This window comes from Zonotrichia albicollis, chromosome 10, assembly GCF_047830755.1.
Source record: "Zonotrichia albicollis isolate bZonAlb1 chromosome 10, bZonAlb1.hap1, whole genome shotgun sequence".
Taxonomy (NCBI): Eukaryota; Metazoa; Chordata; class Aves; order Passeriformes; family Passerellidae; genus Zonotrichia; species Zonotrichia albicollis.
In genome coordinates this window covers 12829684-12851751 of record NC_133828.1, presented here as the reverse complement: position 1 = coordinate 12851751, position 22068 = coordinate 12829684, and the positions used below count along the sequence as shown (strand labels likewise).

The 22068-nt window shown below is 42.9% G+C and overlaps 1 protein-coding gene and 1 long non-coding RNA gene across 4 annotated transcripts in view; one reads left to right on the top strand and one right to left on the bottom strand.

The window, feature by feature from the left end:
• The window catches only part of ERBB4 (erb-b2 receptor tyrosine kinase 4), a 579112-nt gene that overhangs the window by 214386 nt on the left and 342658 nt on the right, over positions 1-22068 (bottom strand). The window lies entirely within an intron of this gene.
• On the top strand, positions 563-16406 carry LOC141730433 (uncharacterized). 2 transcript variants are annotated; one of them, XR_012581923.1, is made up of 4 exons: positions 563-913; positions 2471-2620; positions 4712-4859; positions 11390-16406. It is a non-coding gene; the product is annotated as an uncharacterized LOC141730433 (long non-coding RNA). The 2 variants fall into 2 exon arrangements; XR_012581922.1 differs by lacking the exon at positions 11390-16406 and having other exon boundaries at positions 564-913; positions 4712-7796.

Genomic DNA, 22068 nt, shown 5'->3' with positions numbered 1-22068 from the left:
TGCTTTCTCTGGGCAAATTCAAGTAAATCAGGACAAAGAATTTTTGACACTTCTGAAATCTGCAGCATTATCATTGGAAAAATGTTCCTGTCAAAATTTTTCTGTGCCCAGTTTATTCTGTTACTTCTAGTAACAGCTCATTCCCCATGTCTGGGCTTTATCTTTCAGAACTAAAGCAAAGAAAGAAGTCAGGCTTTTGCTGCTGCAGCATTCCCAGCCCTCCTCCACAGTATTTCATGCAAAATTGAAGACCATCCAAATTTGCATTCTTTCTTAGTTGGAAAAATCCTACCAACAGGAAGCAGTTACTAATATTCCCTGCTGCCACCCCATTTCTGTAATGGCAGGTTGCTTGCTCTGTAGTTCTTTATAACAAGGCAGAACAAACCTCACAGCAGTCAGGAACTGAAGTGTGCCCATGTACTGGGAACATGCTTCTGTTCCCATGTGAATGCACATTGTTTCAGGAGAGCTTTGATGACATGGTGTCAGAAATAAACCAGCAGAGAGATTGCTCCTGTCAAGTAATCACAAACACCCAATTTTAGTGCTGCAGGATGTTTCAGCTCTAACAAGGACCAAGCAGAGGGAAAGCTGTACCCATCCCTGCCAAGTTCAGGAAGAACAAGGTTGTGGGGGCCTGAATATACCCGGCCTGTGTGGGTCCGAGTTGCTCCAAACGAGCTGCAGCTGCAGGGTCCTTAGCTGGGCAGCAGCTGTAGCTCGTGAAGGTAACTGAAATATATAGAGGTGGGTCGAGAGCCCAGGAGGAGCCCCTGAGAAGCCAGGAAGTATTGTGCTGTGGAGAATGGAGAAGAGCCCCAGCAGAGAGGCAAGAACAACACTGCAGCAAAGATTACAATAGCTGGTGACCCCGTGTGAGGAAGAACATGCAGCCAAACATCAAAAGAAGGTATGGAATCCCCCGGACAGCCGAGAGCTGTGGCAGCCTGAGAGCTGGGACTGTATGTATATTGTAATTGTATAATTGTTAAAAGAAAAGGGGGGAAATGTGGGGACCTGAATATATGTTGTATTGTAAGATCTGTGTGTGTCCATGTGGGGGCCTGAATAGATGTTGTATTGTGGGATCTGTGTGGGTCCGAGTTGCTCCAAATGAGCTGCAGCTGCAGGGTCCTTAGCTGGGCAGCAGCTGTAGCTCGTGAAGGTAACTGAAATAAATAGGGGTGGGTCGAGAGCCCAGGAGGAGCCTCTGAGAAGGCAGGAAGGACTGTGCTGCAGAGAATGGAGAAGAGCCCCAGCAGAGAGGTAAGAACAACACTGCAGTGAAGATTACAACACAAGGTGAAATCTGAGGTGAACTGAGGCTGCTGGTGTTGGAGACTGAAATCTTATCATTTATAGCTTAAACATCTTCATGAAGGACTTTTGCCTGTTACAGCAAAACTGTATTAAAACTGCAAGAAAACCATCAAAACCCTGAATGTGGTCCTGGATGGCATGTTGATAGCTAACCCCTGTCACTCTCCTCCTGTCCTCCCCCAACCCATGCTCTTTGCTTTTCCTTTTTCCCCTTTCCCTTCCCCTCTTCTCACTCTTCCCTTTCTTTCTCACCTCTTTTATTGCTAAATAAAATATATCAAGATTTTTGGCACCAACATCTAACCTAATTTGGTTTTCATCACATTTTTGGGTGTATTTCAAACCATTCTGGGTTCAATCCATTTGATTCACAGAGGCTTCGTTTCCTTTGCTCTTCTGTATTAATTTGAATTGTAACAGCTGGTAGAAGGGGTGTGTGCAGAGTGCCAGAGTTTTGGCCTCTTGAGAGTCAAAAAACCTGATGAGCATCCCTTGAGAATGCCGTGCCTTGTGCCCAGCTGCAGCTTCCTCTGGGAAAGTGGGTTGGAGAGGTTGTGGTAAAAGTCAAGGGCCTGGCATTAAGGAAATGCTTTCCTTGAGTTCCTGTGGAATTTAGCAGACAAACAAATGTGCTGCAGACCCCCATGGAAGGGGAGGTTTCCCATCACTGAGCAGTTTATGTTCTCACTTCTCACAGCAGAAGCAGCACATTCCTCATTAAAATTTCCAATGTGACATCACAGAAAGCTCAGATCTAACAAATCACTCCAATGACAAGCCACCTTGAGATGACTAATTCCTGAAATCAATTATAACACTGGGAAGAGAAATAAAAAGTGATGTAGGAAACTTGGAACTCTTTTAGAAGAGAAAGTCTCTCCTAAGCCAAGAAATGGAGGCAGATAAGGCAGCATTTCCAGGGATCCCCAGGCTGAAAGACAAGTGAAGAAGAAAGATCCCAGCAAGAAAAACAAGTGTTTGTTAGTTTTACTATCACTACTGCAGTGTAACTAGCCAGGGCTCACTCTATTTAAAAACAGCAGGAGACATTGTTTTTTGGCTAAAGCCCAAACGAACTTTAGTGGTGCAGTTTGAGGACTACAGCCTCAAAGGAGTGGGAGATTTTATCATTATTTTGTATTTACAGGCTCTCCTGGCAAATCCTGCTGCATCCAGAGAGTGCCAAAATATCTGTGCTAGCTTTGCTGGCCCAACACTGTTTTCTGCACTGACTGCTTTGGCCAATGAAATATCTCCACCACCCAGGACTGAATTGCTGCAGGAGAGAGATAAATTTGTGAGTGATATTTTGATTTGGGATTAAATCATTAGTATTATCTGGCCTAGTTTCCTGAACCAGTAAGTGAAGACATGTTGTTGTAGATGAGAAAATAATCCAGCTGTAGAGCTGCTACAGAGAGAAAACCTGGGAAATAGTTTCATAACCATGTTAGGTGAAGCCTGCAAGTCCTGTTTTCAGGAGACTGGAAATTTTGAAATCTGACTTCATTGTCTTTTAAGCTGAAAGTCAAAAATTTAAATTCCTCTAGCAAAAAAAGATCCCTTTTTCAGATCACTTAAAACATTTCATTTCAGCAAATGTAAATATTTCCCTTTGATTTGCCCTAAGAAAAATTTAATATATATTACAAAGGAAAATATTCAAAGCAAAAAGTATTTTTTTAAATAAAAAGCTGAGACAGTGCATCAGCAGAACTATCCTGGGAGAGTTAGGAAATCCCCAAAGTAACTTCTGCTGAAACAGCCTCCTCTACAAAATCAATCCAGTTCTGAGAGAAGCACATATTGCCACTGAACATGATTCACTTGCAGCTTTGCCAGGGTCCCACTTAGACAGTCTCATGGCCCAAAAAAAGCCCACAGGACAAGCCCTGAAATGATCTGTCCTTCCACCAATTAGGCTCAAAACACTCTCTAGTGCATAATGAAGAACAGAAGAGCATGTTCCCAGCTGAGAGTGAGAAAAAGGGATAACTGCTAAAACAGCAGCATTACTGCAAAGGGAATATTTAGTATATTGCTTAATTAGAAGAGTATTTTCTGCTCTTTCTTGCTAGTTTACAGCACTCAAAATGTCTTGCAAAAAGTGGAGTGCATGAAAACTGAAACAAACAGGTTTTACATTTTCATCATGTTCACAACTAACCCTAATTAAGATCTTTTCTCAAAATGTGCAGAATCTAAAAAGAAAGTGTGCATTATCTTGGGAAACTAAAAATATGCCTCCCCAGGCAATGGTAAGGTTGTCCTGTCAGAAAGCTCCCTCCTGCCTTGAAATCTTGACAGGAGAATATGATGATAACGAGATATTAGCAGTTGCACAAAACTAGCAGAGAGGACTGAAATAAAACATACCATGAGAGAGTGAACTGCTTCTTCTCATTATCATTTTGATTAGAAATGCATAAAAAGCCAAGAAATGTTTTCCTCATTACCTTTTCACAAGAAAGGTCATGAAAGGGCTTCCTGATGCCTTTAAGACAAGGGATGACAGCACTGTGTGATGAATACTTATTTTCATGATATTTGTCTGAAACTTTCAAATCTTTAGGAAGTTTGGCATGCTCACTCTGAGTGAATTCCAAGCCACTTGTTAAAGATAATACACAACAATTTTACACAGCAAGCTTTCAAGTTTTTAAGGAGACAAGACAAAGTAGCTGTCAGGGCAGCTAAGAAAAGTTCCTAATGTGATGATGCCTTTTTGGCCCTAATAACTTAGAGAGTAATTTGTTCTCACTGTCACTGAATTCACCTGGATTTTTACTAAAAGAACATCTGGAGCCACCTGAGACACTTGGTGGTACCTCCTGCTCCTTGCCTGGACACTGCAAAAGCAGGGTAATGAGCAAGAGGCTTTGTGGTGGATTGTGGAATGGATAAGCATTTATTCAGAAAAGCAGAGGTGCATATATTTGCAGCACTAACTGAATGGGGATTGGGCACTTGTGGAAGGTGTCCAGTGCGTCTATAAAGCACCAGAAATGTCTGGCTGGGACATGCCAGTGGCCTGGCAATCCAATCCAGGTGGCAAAAGGGCTGGTCCTTAGGGAGAGGAGGTGGCCTGGCTTCTCCTTCAACACCCCCTCTACCCACATCTTTGGGGATGTCCAGTCCCTTTCCAGCCATTTATGAACCTGTCTTCACTGAGCTTGGCCAAACACTTTTGAGCCTGCTGGCAGTTCCTGTCTATCCAGACTTACAAGGCAGTGAGTGTTTACCACCTCCTGTGCAAAGAAATCCTTTGTTTTATCTCCTAGAAATCAATCTTGTACTTATTCACTGAGTGCCCCTTGCTGTAGCATGGCAGCATTTAGTGATCAGTAATTCTAAATTCAACTCATCCACTGCCTTCCTGATTTTTCAGATGATAATCACACAGCCTTCAACTGTCCAAAGTGAAATCTCAAACTTTTCAGACACTCCTTATAAAGCAGCACCTGGATCATTTGCCTTTCTCAGTAGCTGCTGTAATTTCACAACAGCCTTCTTTGGATGTAAGACCAGTACCACAGGTTTGTGTTCTTAATTATAGCTCTAAATGTTGTTGTTGAACTAACTTACCTTTGAAAAAGTACTGCACAAAGTGTATCCTGGAACATCTCTCAGAGGAAAATAATTAACAAGGTTTCCTGCATTGCTGGTCTTCATCTGCTAAAGCCAAACCATCTCTGATGTTTACCTGATAAAGAGAACCCCATTTCCCAAGGTAAAACCCCAGTTTTTCCAGAAGCTATGTAGTTTATTGTGCTGTGGTGTGTTCTTAAGTTCGTTAGTTTGCTCCCCCCATTTTCTGTATTACTTCCTGCTGCTACCCTGCCAGTTAGGTTGCTATGGAAATGAAACTGCTCCTCCCTTGGTTTCTCTTATAAAGTGAAAGTTGTTTCCTCCTTGGGGTCAAGTCAATCACTCCTTTTCTCCTCCCAGGTTTCGAGAATTTTCTTTTCTCTGGGAGTTATGGTTGGCTGTAGCCCCGGAGCCCCTCCTATGATTTATAACAGTTGGTTACTTTGGTATATCAGTTATGTTTCGTACCTCCAAATATGTATTTCTATTGGATAGCCGGGCTTCCCTGCCTTCTTCCCCCCTTTTCCCTTAAAACCCTCTCCTGCCCCTTGTTCGGGGCCATTTGCTGGGTGTTTCCCCTCCTTGTTGGTTCTTCTGTAATAAACCAACAGTTTACCCCCAGCAAGTGGTCGCCTCCTAATTCGTCTCTCACCGCGCTGCTCCGAGCTATCACCCAGCTCAGCCCAAGGCCAAGATGCCGAGGGGGGCTGTTTTCTGATGCGCAGGGGCCCTGGCCTTCACCCCTCACCAGATAGCCGGATTCCAGGGCCGTTCACGCCCCCGCGCATTATTGACCACAATAACTAACCTTTAAGAACTTAGAGAGTAATTTGCTCTCACTGTCACTAAATTCACCTCCATTTTACTCAAAGAACAACATCTGGAGCCACCTGAGAGAGCTGAGTCACCTGAGACACTTGGTGGCACATCCTGCTCCCTGCCTGGGCCACTGCAACACTTTTGCCAAAGCAAAGTAAAAGTCTCTTGTGTTTTTAATTTACTTTACCACACACCTGGTAATACAATAACTCAGGACACCATGCTACAACAGGAGGGGAGAGCTATAATTCTGAGAGCAGAATTTGTTGGTGGCTGCAGCAAGATCTGGGACCCAGAAGACCCAGGTGTAATTTTCTTACTATGCACAAGACTTTCTGCTCCCTTGGGCACGTTATCCCTATCCTGCCTCTACAGACACAACAGCAAGCCTCTGACTCCTGAGGGCGCTGCACAGCTACAGACACTGACAACGTGAGATCCTCTGCCAGCCAAAACCAGCAGACAGAAAAGAAACAGCTGCTGCAAGGCAAGCAGGGGAAGTCTTGAAGGCTTCCATTTGAAATGCTTTGTCAAAGGCTCCCTGGGGCCAGCACAACAAAGAACATTATCTTAACCTCAAATCAAAAGGTGCTCCTTCACATTGTGGCTGGGGAAAGGCTGCTGCTCAGGCTGCTGTGGAGCTGGAAGAAGAAAAACCCTTCACCCTGTGTGCAATGGTGGGAGGGGAAATGTGGAGGCCTGTGTGCCTGCTAGGGGACTTCTTGGGGCTATGCCCTGGGACAATGTCCCCTAGACTTTAACCTCTCCCACGGACACCTGTGACATGCTGTCAGTCAGCCCCAGTGCCACTCCCCCTGTTGGCCCATTGGCTGTTAACCATATATTGCCAAGGTTCTAGAAGTTTCTTGGTTCTTTGTACTCTCATTGGACTGTACCCCTGTCTGTTTACCCTTATGCTTCCCTATTGGTCACTGTAATCCTTTTCCCACCGACATCTTCAGGTGATTGGTTGTTGCTGCTTGCTCCGCCCTTCTACCAATATATAATCCTTCTACCTCTCCCTGTCTTTGTTCCGAGACTCTTTTAGTGTGTAGGTAAAATAAACTACCAGAGGAAACCTGCACAAAGAGCCTTCCTGCCTTCTCCATCTTAGATCACCAGAAATAAACTACCACTGGAAACCTGCACAAAGACCTTTCCTGCCTCCTCCATCTTAGATTACTACAGTCTGTGAGTGTTGTATTTGCTGGGCACCATTTTTCCAGTGCCAACACACAAAGGAATGCAAGCTCAAAATGCAGGACTGGAAGTCTCGACATCAAAAGTTCAAGAAGTCTCACCATGGAAAAACTTGCGATGAAGAATCACAGAACAAACAATCAGGCCGCAGAGAATGCAACTCAGAACCAATGTCAACAATTTACAAGATTTACAGTGGCTTTTGGATCAGGCCAATTTTAGGAATCACCAATGATGAACTTGCACCACTTTTCAACTTGAGAGGAGTCTGAACATTGAATCTCCCAGAACCCTCACAGCTGAAGCCCAGGGTATTTGCTGTGACTTTCGTGGAGCGCTCTCCTTGTGGGGACGCTTCAGGAAGGTTGCAGCAATCTGCCATCTGTCTGGCCTGCAACAGTGAACCAAAAGCACCTCCTGTTCTCTGAGAAGAACGAGGAGATGTAGAACGGGAATTAGCTCTTGTCCCCATTCTGGAGGCGCACGTCACGGTGGCTCTGGGGAGGATCTTTCATCTCGCTGCCGCCTGCTCTGCCGAGGGACGGGGCTCCAGCACCGAGAGACCTTGGGCCTCCCACCACTGCAGCACAGCTTCGCCTCCAAAACAGAATTATTAAGTGCTTTTATTAACTTGCAAGTTTGCTCATTGGCTAAACAGCTAATATGCACCTTGGCTCCTCGCCCCAGGAGGGATCTTGCTGTTGTCAGCTCCCAAAGAAATTGGTTTATTCATATCCACATTGTCCTGTGGAAGGCAAATGTGATTGCTTTTAATATAACATTAATGTTTTGAAGTTTTGATTAAAGCTAGCTACCATTATGGGAAAATCACTGAGGTTTTGTTTTGTTGGTTTTTTTTAATACATTGATTATTCATCTATGTGCACAGCCTATGAAGAGAGTTAACAGCAAGATATTTTCAAAAATAAATACGTAATTCCTCTTGGTAAAGGATTTATCAAATCTTAAAAATCAAAAGAGAAAAAGCAGTCACTATCTTTCAAAAAAAGAGAGAAATAAAAAGGTTACCGCAAAGTAGCAGACACAGCTCTTTCCCAATACCAAAAATGAGAAATAATGCACTTCTTGCACTTTCAGTTAACAAGCAATGTCCCTTTTAGCTTCCTCCACCAAACAGACGTTCCACTGTTGCACAGGCTTTCTCAAAAGCTGATTTACACCTCAAAGCAGGCTGCAATCCACTATATGCATAAACATTTGGTTTATGAAGATTTTTGTACAAGACATGGAGAAATTCGGGAGTATTTACAGGAGCAAGAGGTAATGGAATAAAAATGCACAAGAAAATATTCTGTGTATAAAGATGGGTTTAAATTAGAGCTGCTATGTTTATGGCATTCCCTACTCTCCTCTACACTGAACAGTTTTTTTTCCTTGAAGCTTTTGAGCTCTTTTATTTAAAACAAAAAAAAAGAGAATGATGACTGATATTCCCACTTCAATGATGATTCAGTCCAAAAAATACAGAAACTTCTCTTGGGAATTTCAAAAATTTTTCTTCTTAAATTGAAGACAATATTCTGTAGCTATCCTAGGGGCTAGATTTTGATATTGATGCTTTAGTCTATTTTTCTCCAGTTCTCACAGAAGAAATGAACCAACACCCTTAACAGTGTAAATCTCAAATGTTTTTATTAGTATTATTTTCATGCCTGCAAAAGAAGAAAGAAACAAGAAGTCCTATATTGCTGCAACCTTCAAATAAAAACTGCTAAACTTACCATCAGTGAGCTAAACCAGAATTTGGAAATACAGCAATGACTTTCAGACAGGAAGGAAAAAAAGCATTAAACTAACAAATAGAAATTGCTCATACAACACCTGTGTTATAAATAACATTATTGACTTGCCAACCTGTAATTAAATCCTATTGTTTTGATTGTTATAATTTTGCTGCTGTATACACAAAATCCTCTGCTGTTTTTTCAGTAAACCAAGAATAAACACAAACAGAAAATTAAAAAAGCTCCTCAAAACTAGAGGAAAGAAAAGCTATACAAACTTGGAAAAGGGGGAAGGGTGGATTTTTCCCCTTGAAAGGGAAAAGCCTCTCCAGTGAAGGCTGGCCATCATATTTCAACATCCTGCCAGGGCAGGAAAGGCAGCACGTGCTGGAGGTTCCAGAATAATTCCTTGCTCCATGAGAGACAACTCTTCAGAACGGCTCTCCTGCATCATCCCACCCAGCACAGATCCACACTACCAGTGAGAAAAGCTTCACCAGCACTTGCCTAGAAGTAATGGTCACCCTGCTTCCCAAATCAGGAATGTGATACCACAGACATTGAAATTACTGGTCCAAGGATGAAAAAATTAATAAAAAAGGAGTAATTGTGTTCTAGACAAATAAACCATTTCAGATGGCAGCTGGAGCACGTAGAAACACTTGAGGCAGCAAACTAACTACTGGCTGATCTCCATCACTACTTCCCAGTTTCCTTGCTCAGCAGCTCCCTGAGTACATTATTTCCTTTAACTTGCTGTTGACAATATTTTCATACACAAGATTAAACACTGAGAACAATCCACTGCTCTTGGAATGGGCTGTTTTTTTTCTCAAACTATTCTGACCCTTCCAAATAAAAACTGCCCACCTCTCCTTCCCATCTGCTCAGCACAACACTCTGTGTTTAACCTCTGCTGTGGTGGGTTTGGCTCCAAGCCAAATATTTTGGGCTGTGCAACTGAACTTGGGGAGCCAGAGACTCTCAGCAGCACAGGCTCTGTCCAGCAGCAATACAGAGACCTACAGTGTCTGTAGATAGATCCTCAGCAGAGGATCTATCACAGAAGGCGACCAAAGGGCAAGACTTTAGGAGGTGACAGTTCACTGTCAGCAAGGCAAAGGGACACAGCACCCAGACCTGTGGGAGCCACAATTCCCACACCATTCTTTGGAAATATTTGTCAGCTGGGATGTACTGGAAAAGAACAGAGTAAATTTAGAGGTCTGCTTCAGATCTCTCAGCAGGGCTGGAGCCTCATGGGGAAATACCATACTTTGTTCCTCTAAAGAAATGCAGCACTGGTTACTTCCCCACCAAAGTAAGCAAACAGTTGGCAAAAGCAGGAATTTCATCAATCCAATATTTTCAGCAGCAAACATTTCCTTCTAATAGTTTTACCCAGATGGTGGAATTAGCATTGCACCATTGTCTTAGGTGCAGTGCAAGATGGAACCAAAAGTATGGATTCTGTTACCAGCTGGGGCAGTGTTCTTTATCTTTTCCATGACTCATCCCTCATAACTCTGGGGGATATCTTCTGTTCATGGGCCAGCTGTTAAAAACAGATGGGGCAGGTTTTTTTATCTCTTCAACAACCAATCCTCCCACCAGGAGATCTCTTCTGTTCATGGCCAGGGAGTGTCCCTGCATGGCTGATAAAATTCCATCATCCCATTGGGAGATGCTCTGCCCAGGGGAGGAGCCAAGCATTCCTACCTGGATACAATCTGAGGTTTGGAAAAGCACAGCAGCCTTTGCCCACTGCATTCCCAGAGGAGCAGCTTTCTCCTCCCCTGCATTCCCAGAGGGAGCCCAGGCCCATCTCCAGCAGCCCTGGAGCTTCAGAGGAAAACTCCCCCCTTGTGCAGGATCCCTGCTCCAGCAGAACCACAGCTGGCACTGCAGGAGGGCTGAGCCACCACGGCATGGGGCTGTGCCACCTCCCTGACACACAGGGGGGCAGCTCCTGCTCTGACTCTGGCAGTGGTGTTTTGTATTACTGCATTTTTATTTTAATTTTCCTAGTAAAGAACCATTACTCCTATTCCCATATCATTGCCTGAGTGCTCCTTAATTTCAAAATTATAATAATTGGTAGGGAGAGGTTTTTCCATTTCAAGGGAGACTCCTGCCTTCCTTAGCAGACACCTGTCTTTTTAAACCAAGACAAACATCCACACTAAAACAGCCGATTTTTCCTACTAGGAATAAGTACAGTAACAGTCTGATGCTTCCCTGTGCTCACACAGCCTCAAGTGCCACTTGAACGCAGAGCCAGCATCTTGATTTTCTGACAGACACTATGGCCTTGTGAGGTTGGTCAGTCTTTCATTTTGTGTTCCTTAACCTTCTGTATGACACAAATATTGACTCTGGAGAAGGAGCCACCACGTGAAAAAAACATGAGGTGGATTTATGCTGCCTGAGTGCTGCAGCCTGGATCTGTGCTTGCAGATGTGCCTCAAGGCTCTCAGCACAATCCCTTTGGAGAGAAGCCTGGTGTCCAGCCCCATGTGTCCCTCCCCACACCTGCAGCTCTGCTTTTCACCCAGACCCAAACATGAGCTCCTTTTGAGGAGCAGCAGCTCTGTCCAATCCCACTTGCCACCTCAATTGGAACGGCTGCTCTGTGGGAGATCAGAAGTGCCAGTCGGGAATCCACGACACACTCCCTTCTCCAGCCCTGATTAAAGCATTTCTGTTCTCTGCAGGTGCCTGTGGGAAGAGCTGCTGGGCCTGGACTGCTGCCTCCCACAGCCAGCCCAGCAGGAGAGCGTGGAACATCACAGAGGTGCTCACATCAGGAGCCCCTGGTTCACTGCACAAGGCCAACACTTCAAAAAACCAAAACATCTTTCTGGCAAATATACATTCTTCTACTCAAGATGGAATGTCAGACTGTCCTGCCTAATATTCTCACAAGCAAACCACGGAAAGACAGTCCTGGGAAAAGTTTGGGGATGGGTGGCAGCTGGTTGAGTAGCTGTGTGAAGGGAACAGCTTCTGATGTCTTGAGGTCAAAATGGAGCACCACAAGGAGCCTTACGTGGATTCTCTACAACCACAGCCTGAGGGACAGACAAGAACATGTGCTCTTATGTTTTCAGACAATGTGAAGGTGTAAAAACCTCTCAAATATACAGTGGAATAAAATTAGAATTCCCATGGCCCTGATATATCCAAAAAATAGTCTAAAAAGAAAAAAATTCACAGGGACAAGTGCCAAGGACTATCCTTAAACAGAAATAATCCACTGTACAAACACTGAATGAGAAAGAGGAGAAAGAGAGAGTTCTTCAGGAAAGCATTTTGATCCTCAGCCGTAAGATATCATCACGAGCTGTGACACCTTGCCACAAGAAGAGGTGAACACCCTCTGCAGTGTGCAGAGAGAATCCTTTCACACTGCTCAGCTGTGGCAAGTCACCAGCTGAGTTTCAGCACTGCACTTCAAAACAAGGAGAACCCAGAGAAAAAACCCAAAGAGAAGAAAATCAGAGGTAAAAAATAAGGGCAGGTAGAAATAGAGTTGCTTGGTCTAAGAAGAAGAGAATGGAGGAGGAAGGTGATAAAAGTCATTTGTGCATAGAGAGAGGGAGTGATCTCCTTCCCTGACCATGCTGAACAGACATGGAGCTGCAGCAGGAGGAGGAAGGGGACCTTTATTAGAGCCATGGTTTCAAAAGAATTCTTATTTATGTCATTGGGCCAAGATTTTTCATGAGCAATAAATAGTACCAGAAGGGAGTTGCAATACTGAGAAGAGGGTCTTATTTCCAGTGGGGAAAATAGCCACTACTCTTCAAAACACAAACTACTTTGAGGAATGTCAACTCTGACCTCTAGAAATCAAAGTACCTTATGAAAACAGAAGCCCAAAGTAGGTCATTGTGTTAAGGTATTTGAAAAGACACATTTTCTATTTTGTGACAGCAGAGGTTTGCTGCATGTTTCTGAAGAGAATAACTGTTATTTATAAGCTTAAACAAGACAGGAAATATTCTACAACCTGCTATCCTGAATGATGAAGAGCTGATATTCCAGGTCTAACCATTTGAAAATCACACTTTGGCAATCATGCCTTTAAACAAGCAACCTCAGGATAAGTGGGGCCACAGCCAGCAGTATCAAACAATATCACAATAAGACTGCGGGAGAGTAATTAAATCAAATCAAATCATACAGAATTTTTACCCACAATTATTTGCTTTTCAATAGTTTGCAATGAACCCTTTTAGGGGATCAAGGCTATATCCTCAAAAAACATGGGCTCAGCTCCAAGAACTCCTCTCCGTGTAGCAGGGTTTTATCTTTCCTGCAAACTGAATTACATTTAGGACTAAAATGTACTACTTGTGGAGCTCTTAGAAACCCATTTTGCATTAAGGCAAAAGGAGCCTGAACATAAGATGTCTGATTAATGGTATCTATGTGAAGCAGCTTTAAAAGAGAACCATTTTCCTGTAAACAGTGACTGGGACTCTAAATATTCTGATTCCTGGACATTCATTACTTCCCAGTAATTAAATGCTTTTCCTTCTTCTCACCCTAACTGTATTATAACTTGTGACACAAAAAGACATAAAAAGGACAAATGGTGCACTGCCTGCCACAGCTGAGGAGTAGGAAAGTTGTTTTGCAAAGCTGACATTTTGAGAAATTCAGACTACATTTGAGGGTAAGGCATCAAATCTGCAGAGAACTGATAGGCACTGCTACCTCCTCCCTTCCTAGAGAGGCTGTGGCTTCTGTCCCTTTTCCTACAGAGCTGCTCCTCTGGCCTGCTTCACTTCCTCCCTTCCTGCTGAACAAGATAAGCCCAGGGAGCAACAACATCCAATAACAGGGTTAGAAGGCCAAGCTTAACTCTTGGGTGTAAGAGGGCCCCAAACTCCCATGAGTGGTTCAAAAATTTGAAGGGTTTGGCTTTGTTCTTTTTTGTCTTTTCATTGAAGATAGGTTCTGTTTCTTGCCTGGTTTTTGAGCCTTTGAGATATATGTTGTTCTGTTCCCTCTGTTCCTTCTCTTTCTTTTAATCCAAAAGCTGAGCATCATCACTTGAGCTCCAAAACTGCTGCCTGGGCTTCAGTGACCAATCCCCCATTTTATACTTGTGTAAAATCTCAGGGTCCAGGCAACAAGGAAGGGGAAGAGCTTTCTCAAGCATTTTGAGACCCCATTCCACAGTTCTCTTACAGCAAACTTGGACTTGAATGTATATCACAGTTTTTAAAACTGCATTTTGTGGGCACCCTTCCTATGCTGTTCTCCTGACCTCTAAGTTGCCACATGAAATTAATAAAGTGCATTCACTGACTTCAGTGATCTGTGACCCCAAATTATACATCAGGTTTACTTCTTGGTTTAACACAAACATCTAATTATATTTTAAAAAAGTTTAACATTAGAACATTAGCCTGGGCAAATCTTAGCTTTTAATAAGATGTCACAGTGCTACTGTGCATTCTGAACCTAATAACGATCATTTCCCACAGCACTAATGTCTACAGTAGGATCAGCACATTATTTTGAATGGCAAAACAGTTAATTTGATCACTAGATGTTGTAAATTCTTATGACCAGCACAGTGATGCTGGAGGAATTGGTAATTTCAAAAGCAAACGTGTCTGACCCATCAGAATTAGGCCATGAGCTGCCTTTGTTTCCTCCATGCCACTGCTGCAGAGTGAAGGCAAGGAGCAGCTCCAACCCTTAGAAGGGAAATCTTGAAGCTGGCTTTGCTCTGAGCGTGACAGGGACAGCTTGGTTCCCTCATTCTGACTGCCCAGTGTGGGGCAACACCCTCAGTAGCCATCTCCCATTGCTGCCCTTTCCTTCCCATCACAGCAGAGCAGAGGGCAGAGAAGCACAAAAAGGTCACTACAGAATTACTGCCAGAGGACCCAGGAGATTTCCTTTTGTGACTCCTGCTAGCAGTGAAGGGATGGCAGGATTAATGTAATTTTTTTTTCTGGGCAAAAATAACTATGATCCTGTATTATTTCATCCTTTAGCTCCTATGAATTACACGAGTTCATTTCAATACATGGGGCTTAAGGGTCTTTTTCTTCCAACAAAAAAAAAAAAAAAAAAAAAAAAAAAAAAAAAAGATGCTAAGCTCCATTTCCATAAGCATTATAATCATAAGCAAAGCAATGACAGACACAAGCAAATCCAACTAGAAATTATTAGAGCCAGCAGAGGACTGTGGCTGTTCTCAGTTGCATTCCCAATGACTTGTAGAACTTTGACTTCACACTGCCTTATCTTTGCAGACTGGGCAGTAAAGACAGCTTCACCCCTCTGTTGGAAGTATGTATAATGGGGAGGGAAAATAAATAATGAAAGAAACTACCTAATTTTTTTTCTATTTTTTTTTCCTTTCTTTTAAAAGGAAGGAATTTTTTGCCCCATTTGGCCATAGGAAAGACTTGTGCAGGAGGCTAGAAGGGTTTATCCAGGTGTTCCCACCAGCCCTGGAATGGATGGAATAACAGTTTTCCCACTCAGTTGTTGTCCTTTACATGTGACAACCAAAGTTTTCGGACTTGATTGCTTCCATCCACCCACAACCTCAAAAAAGAAGACCATAAATGCACCCAGAGTGTTGCTGGAACTGGATCCTCCTCACATCCAGTGGGAACCAAGAGGGTTGAGATGGCAGAAATGGGAGTAGAAGGTGGCAGCTCTTAGCCCATCACAGCTGTGGGTGAGACTGGCACAACAGCCAGGCCTTTTACTCCTGCCATTTGGTGCAGGGCTTGCTGTGAGGAGTTTTAAAGGCACTGTCAACTGATATAGATTAATTTAATTCAGGGATTTAATTCCAAGTGCCAGTGCACTTTATCAAACCAAAGTGATCTGGGTGGGCATAACCACACCTGAAACACATTCCCAGCACACACAAAAAGACTTTTTAAATTTCTGCACCTGGTTTGGAAAGTCAACCAAAACCAAGAGTGCTACATGATTTGAGAATTTCAGATTCCAGTTACAAACAAAGCAGGCTGTTCCATTTTTCAGGGCATGTCTATCTGCTGCCAGAAAATGACAAACAAGCCTAAATAATGTGCCTGGGAATATAAAATTTGCCCAAAGGCAAGTGTAGATGGCATGATTACTTCAGATATCTCCACTATGCAGCCCAAACTTCAACCCTGAACACCTCACAGGATTTTTAAGGACCAAAAAAAATGGTGGAGCAGACATGAAGCTGCAACTCTGGTCTCAGGTTTTGCCCAATGTGAACTGTGCAGAAGACTCAAAATGCTTTACTTCGGGTTGTTTTTAAACCAAGCCAAAGGTTCACCAATCAGTTTTCCTCTTGAAATGTTTCAGTGCTCTCTAGGTCTAATGAAGATTTTTACCCCTGTCCTCATGCCTAAGGGGTTTCTTTTCCTGAACAAACCACTTGGGACTTCACAATGTTCTCAGGGGATTTACCCGCCTCCAGTTGATTTGGAAAGTCTGGCATTTAGAAATGTCTGCAAACCCCACCCACCTACTCCAAACTTGGAGAAGAAGCCTCCCCTCAGCCCCACGTTGTGTGTATAATCAAAAACACTAGACAGAAGAAATTAAAAATTCTTTCCTTAGGCATTTTTTTCCAATGCTCCTTTTGTTGTTCATCTCCTTAGTTCTGTCCTCACTTTCAATGTTTTGTGAAGCTTTGACTGGCACAGAAATTATGCTAAGCATATTTTAAAGCAGTGCTACCAATAAAATATGAAACCTACAGTTTTGGAACACTAAAAATAATACTGCTTGTATCATTTCACAGCAACAAAACTATGACACTTTACTTTGTTAACAAATTCAGCTGCAACAGACATGATTATCTCTTGCTCTCACAGATCAAAAGCCACCAGCCAAAAGTCATTCCCCATCAGCACTGCTGAGTTTGCCTTTTGCTTATCATGTGCCCTGATCAGGCTTCTTAAGATTTGCTTTGAGGTTTTGTTCAGCTGGAAGCAGCTTTCAAGAGGCAGCCAGCATTTGCTAAAACACACTGTAGATTTGGGAGAGCCCAGTAAAGCCTGGAAGGCCTCCCTGGATCTCACAGTGCTTGGTAGAGTTTTATCTGTCCTCCTTGGAAGATGATGATTTTGCTGCTGTGAGCAGCCAAATCAGTGTAGTACATTTGCTTCATTTTATACCCACATGCAGTGGCCATTTGGCCCTGATAATTAGGGGTGTTTTGCACAGCCAGAGTTTCACAGCTCCCCACAGCTCTGTGTGTGTATAAAGCAAAGCCACTTTGACCTCTGGCTGCCTGATGACACACCCTGACCCTAAAAGATTTAATCACATCCTCTGGGTAAACCTATCACTTACACTTTGTGCTGAAGCCTTCTCTCCTGCTGAAACCCCTTTTTTAAACACATTTGCTGCCTCCATGTTTCCTGCAGAAGGAGCCTTACTTCCAGGGGTTAAAGGCTTCAGCACTTTGCCCACACTCCCTGCCACTAAGAGAGAACAGAAATGAGTAACTCTTATAAACTGAGTGTACTGCTCACTCTTTCCACCTCATCAGAAAATTAGAGAGAAAAAAAGTCTCATCCTCCCCCATAATCATTTCAGATGAGTTCTTATTTCAATTACAGCACTGTTCTGTTCCAGCTCTTGCTAATACCCTGCAGTTTGTTCACCTGTAGAAGCAATTGGCCCTTACAGCTCTTCTCCCTCGTCCCCCTTCCCCTGGGCTTTTTGGGCTTGCTAGAATAGAAAGTATTAATATAGGTTTTCCACCAAATTTCAGCAAGAATATTCAGATGCTTTAGCAGCTGCCTTGGCTTCTTAAGAACTCGGTAATCCTTTAATCTCCAGACACTTTTTTCCCCCCATAAAAGATTCACAAGCAAAACAAATGCAATATGGATCAAAAATTCAATCAGAATGCTTAAAATGCAATTACATTCATCAGGGTGTTCTGTTAGGTCGGGTATTAAATCTGGGGTTTATTCAATATCCTCCCTTTATTATAAAGCAGCATTTTTCCACTCTGTAAATCATCTGATCCCTAGGCTAAAGTCCTTTTTGCTCAAAACATACACAAAACATGGTGGGAGAGAACTTGTTAGAAATTCCTGCACAAGACCACTCCTGGGGAGACATAAGGAAGGACAAATAAGAGAGGGAGCAAAGACATTTCTACTGGAGCAGGAAGGCTAATTTCAGAATTGAAGATTCCACAGTTATGGCTTTAATAAGTAGTTGTCAAGTGAGTTCCTTCTTGAATTCCATTTCCAAAGCAAATCCATGTGCCTGCCTTCACCTCTCTGTGAGCTTTCCCCCCCGCACCTTGCAGTGTTAAAGGAGTTCTGAAATTTAATCACCTTGTTTGGCACCAGAGCTCTCTGGAAATTTTCAAACCCAATGGATGTTTCTTGGGGGAATGCCAGCTGGTTTAAACCAGAACTTCTTGAGAAAATGCATCTTTTTTGGGGGGTAAGGGGCAGCAACACACCCCCTTTGCTCCCCCCACTCCTTCTATTTTCAGGACTGGCTTGGACAGCATCAAGCAGAGCGCGAGTGGGATTCCCCCTGCAAAGGCATGAAGAATTCCATGATGATTTCGGTTGCTCCATGGTCCAGAGGCAATAACTGACCAAGCCTTCATAGCTCCATACACTGCCCTCCCTGATGCCTCAGGTGTTAGCTTTTATGGTTTTCAGATTCTGTGCTGCTTTAGTCTCAGCTTCATATTAAGGGATGGTGAGCTCTCTTCACAGAGCAGGGAGACAAAACAATTCCTTTCCTACCTGGGGATCAAGGAAAAATGATCCCAATCTCAGGCCCAAGAGCATAAACAATGGCAGAATAAGAGAGAAAAACAAGAAGGGTGGGATTTCATCATCTAAAGCTGTAATTGGACAATTAACTCCAATATGCAAATGGATCAGCACTTATAAAAGTGAGAGACCCTGTGACCAGATGTCCATTTTGTGACCATTTTGGTTCAACTTGGGTGCAGCCCTGGCTGAGCTCTTGTGCTGCCCAAGGTTGGTCCATTGGGGCCTTTTAATAAATCCCTGCTTTATTCTTTAACTCAGTCTAGTCTCTGTTCTAGGTGAGCCTTCTCAAGGCATAATCCCCAGCATTTCTTCCTTTCTGTGAGATGCTTTAAATTTGCTGTCTTTTATGAAAATTGGGCACAGTTCTGTGCTGCTACAGGCAGCAGTGCACAGTGGCATTTTGCCAGCTGACACTCAGCTGAGTTGGACTGACAGCTGTCACAATCCAGTGTCTGGAATACCAGAACTTGGCAGTGTGGAAGGGAGTGGGATCTGCCTGAAGCAGCTGTGTCTGAGCACCACCCTGCTTCCATTCCAGCAGTGTTCTCCTCTCCAGTTTGCAGGCACAGGGCATCAGCATCCTTAAAGGCTCTTGGTGTCCTCCAAGGGCCTTCAACACCTATAGAGTCGGATTTTCAACTCTTCAGAGGCCCTCTGATGCACCCTCTTCCAGCTGAGACAACTGCACTTCTCTTTTGAGCTGTCTACTTAACACACCACCAACTGGGAATATTGGAAGAGAGATTTCTGAAGATTTTATTGTGTTCCCAAAAATACATATTAGTGGAGTTAAAGCCAACCAGAAGATACATTTTGAAAAAATTCTTTTTGAGATAACGATACCAAGTGTTTTGTTAACTTGAATTGAGTGTATTGGCATTTCCATTCCATCTACTAAAAGAACTTATTTGAAAATAAAGGTAATTTTGGGTGATGTTTATTTCCTTAATTTAAAGTATTTGTTGTCTATGATTCCATTCCTTCAATTAAATGAAAAAAAAATCCATCAACATCAGCCCCAGTCTACATAAAATTTTGATTTGATGGCACTGACAATTTTTTGGGGATGCAGGGGCCACAGTGGCACCCTGTTTTCAGACACATTTCTCTCCTGGCTGCAGAGAAGGGACATACAGGAGCCAGCCCAGAGCTGCCCTGAAGCCCTGTGAGATCTGGGCTTTCTTGTCAGCTCTTCTGATGAGAAGGATGAGAGCATTCTGCACAAGGGAGTTGTGACTATCATTTCCAAATGAGCAATAAACCATAAAAAGGTGTCAATGTAGCCAGATGGAATAATTGGTACATTGCTTCCAGTTAAAGAAACTACTGCTGTTGTGTAATTCTCTTCTGTTTTTCTTCTCCTTTTGTTTGCAAAGACCCTGGATCAGAAGGAGAACTTAGGTTTCCAAGCAAATAGCTCTACAACGAGCATAATAAAACCACTCTTCTGATTTCATAGCTGAAACCATACATGGAGAAGATGGAGAATGTTTGTTTTCCAACACAGATGTATTAGTGATCAGCAGCAGTGCAAGCAAAACGCAGGAAAAATTTGTATTAAAAATATATATATTTATTCCTGCATGTTTTTAAGGGTAAAACAGAACATATATAAAATCTGCTAAATATAGAACGAGTTCTTTGATAAACTGGTTCCATATAGCTAAAACAAATAGCTCAGAGCCTGAGTTTCTTGCCCATGATGAAAATTTTAGCTTTTTCAGCTGCTAGGTTATTACTGTCACACATGGCAAGGGCTATTCCTGGTTTATAGACACAGGAAAATACTTCTTACTTCTAAAAATTCCCTTGCAAGAATAGTGATTTTTTTAAATTAAAAAATTGAAATATCTCATGAACGTAGCTGAAGAAGGTTATAGACTTTGGAAAGCCATATGTAAAGTAGTCTGTCAGCAACATGAAAATCTCATTAGGGCTTTTCAATTAGGTTGGTGGATCACTTGTATAGCACAAGGGATTTCAAAGCTTTATTAAATTTTTCAGGGAGATAAGGGTTAGCTTAATTCCCTGCCAGCCAAAGTCACTGAATGAGAAGCAGGAGAGTAGCAGCAAAGTCAGATGAGTTGTTCTGGCCATGAAGTCCAGGTGGGAAAAGTGATTCTTCCATGCCCTCAGAAGCTGGTCTCCAACAGCCTCATTTCCCTGGCACAGATGTTTACAGGACTCAGAGGTTTTAGAGAGACAATATGGGTCATGGAACATAGCCTTGGTTTTAATAACAGTTGCACTCGTTAAGTTCAGTAAGCAGATGAACAATGAAATCAGATGCTCCCAGGAAACGCAACTTGCTTAGATTTCACCTTCTGTGGTATCCAATTTACAAAAGCTTCCTTTATACTATGCTTCATTTTCACATTCCTTGCTTTCTCCTGCCTGAATCCTTCTCTCCATTTCCGTCAGGGTCGTTGCTGAATTCCAATTAAATCATAATGACGAGTGAGAACAAAGAGAAGAGCAACACAACCAAAGCAGACCTGAGCAGGTGACAATTGCACACTGCTGCTCTCATGGAAGGTCGTTTCAAAGGATCATGTCAAACAAATGAACTAATTACAACATGTCTTCAGTGAACCCTGGAGAGGATTTCATAGAAAAACTCTTATGTCTAACACAAATCTAAAGACAGGAAGAATAGCTTGTACCCAAACCCCAGCTTCAGTCAAAGGGGCACTCTGAGAGCTTGAACACAAATGCAAAAGCTCAAGTCACAAAGGATGAGCAGTAAAGGAGCACAGAAACAGTCAACACAGCTCAGACTAGGTTTCCTCCTATGTACTTCCCTGTTCTGTTGTTACACAATGCTGGAAAGGAGTGCCTGATTTTAAAGGAAATGCATTGCTGCCAGTGGGGAATTGCAGCAGATTCATGCTTGGAAGAGCACCGTGGAGGTGAAAGCACCAACATTACTGGTGCCTGTGCACCCCTGACTGCAGCAGGCACTTCCACACACCAGCCAGCAGTCTGCAAATATAGTTATTATTCCTTGTTTCATGCTTGTGCTGTTAGTTCTTCTCATCTGTGCGATGAAAACCCGTGAGGAGGGGAGTTAGAGTGAGCATTAGTCTGTCTGCTCACATGTGCCATCACTAAACCCACCAACCAACCCAGTACTCACTGGAAATCTCTTCAGCACCCTTTCACCTTTTCCTTGGGTCTGCTCAGTTTATAGTACAAAAAAATACAAATCTTAAGTCTCTGTGCCAAGATTTGTATTGGGTGCCTGGGACAACACACCATTCCAGGGATGAGTGAGCATTTTGGGATGGTACAACTGTTGCACCGCACCATGAACAGCTTGTTACAGGAGGGGCAGTACTTTCTAAACTATTTCAATAGTTCTTCCTTGTACACATGTCTATATACTTCTTAAAACAGCTTGAGGGGAAGAAAAAAGCAGATGTTTTCAGTGAATTGTTGATCCTTTGATAACAAAGCAAGCAATTTCTGGAGCAGCCTGAGGGGAATTCACATTGGGTTTTAAGCAATAAAGCAAATTAGCACCATAGCTTGAAAGGTTAACAGACAGAATAATCCCTTGTAATAGTAGGGGAAGAAGATGAAATGATTAAAAAAAT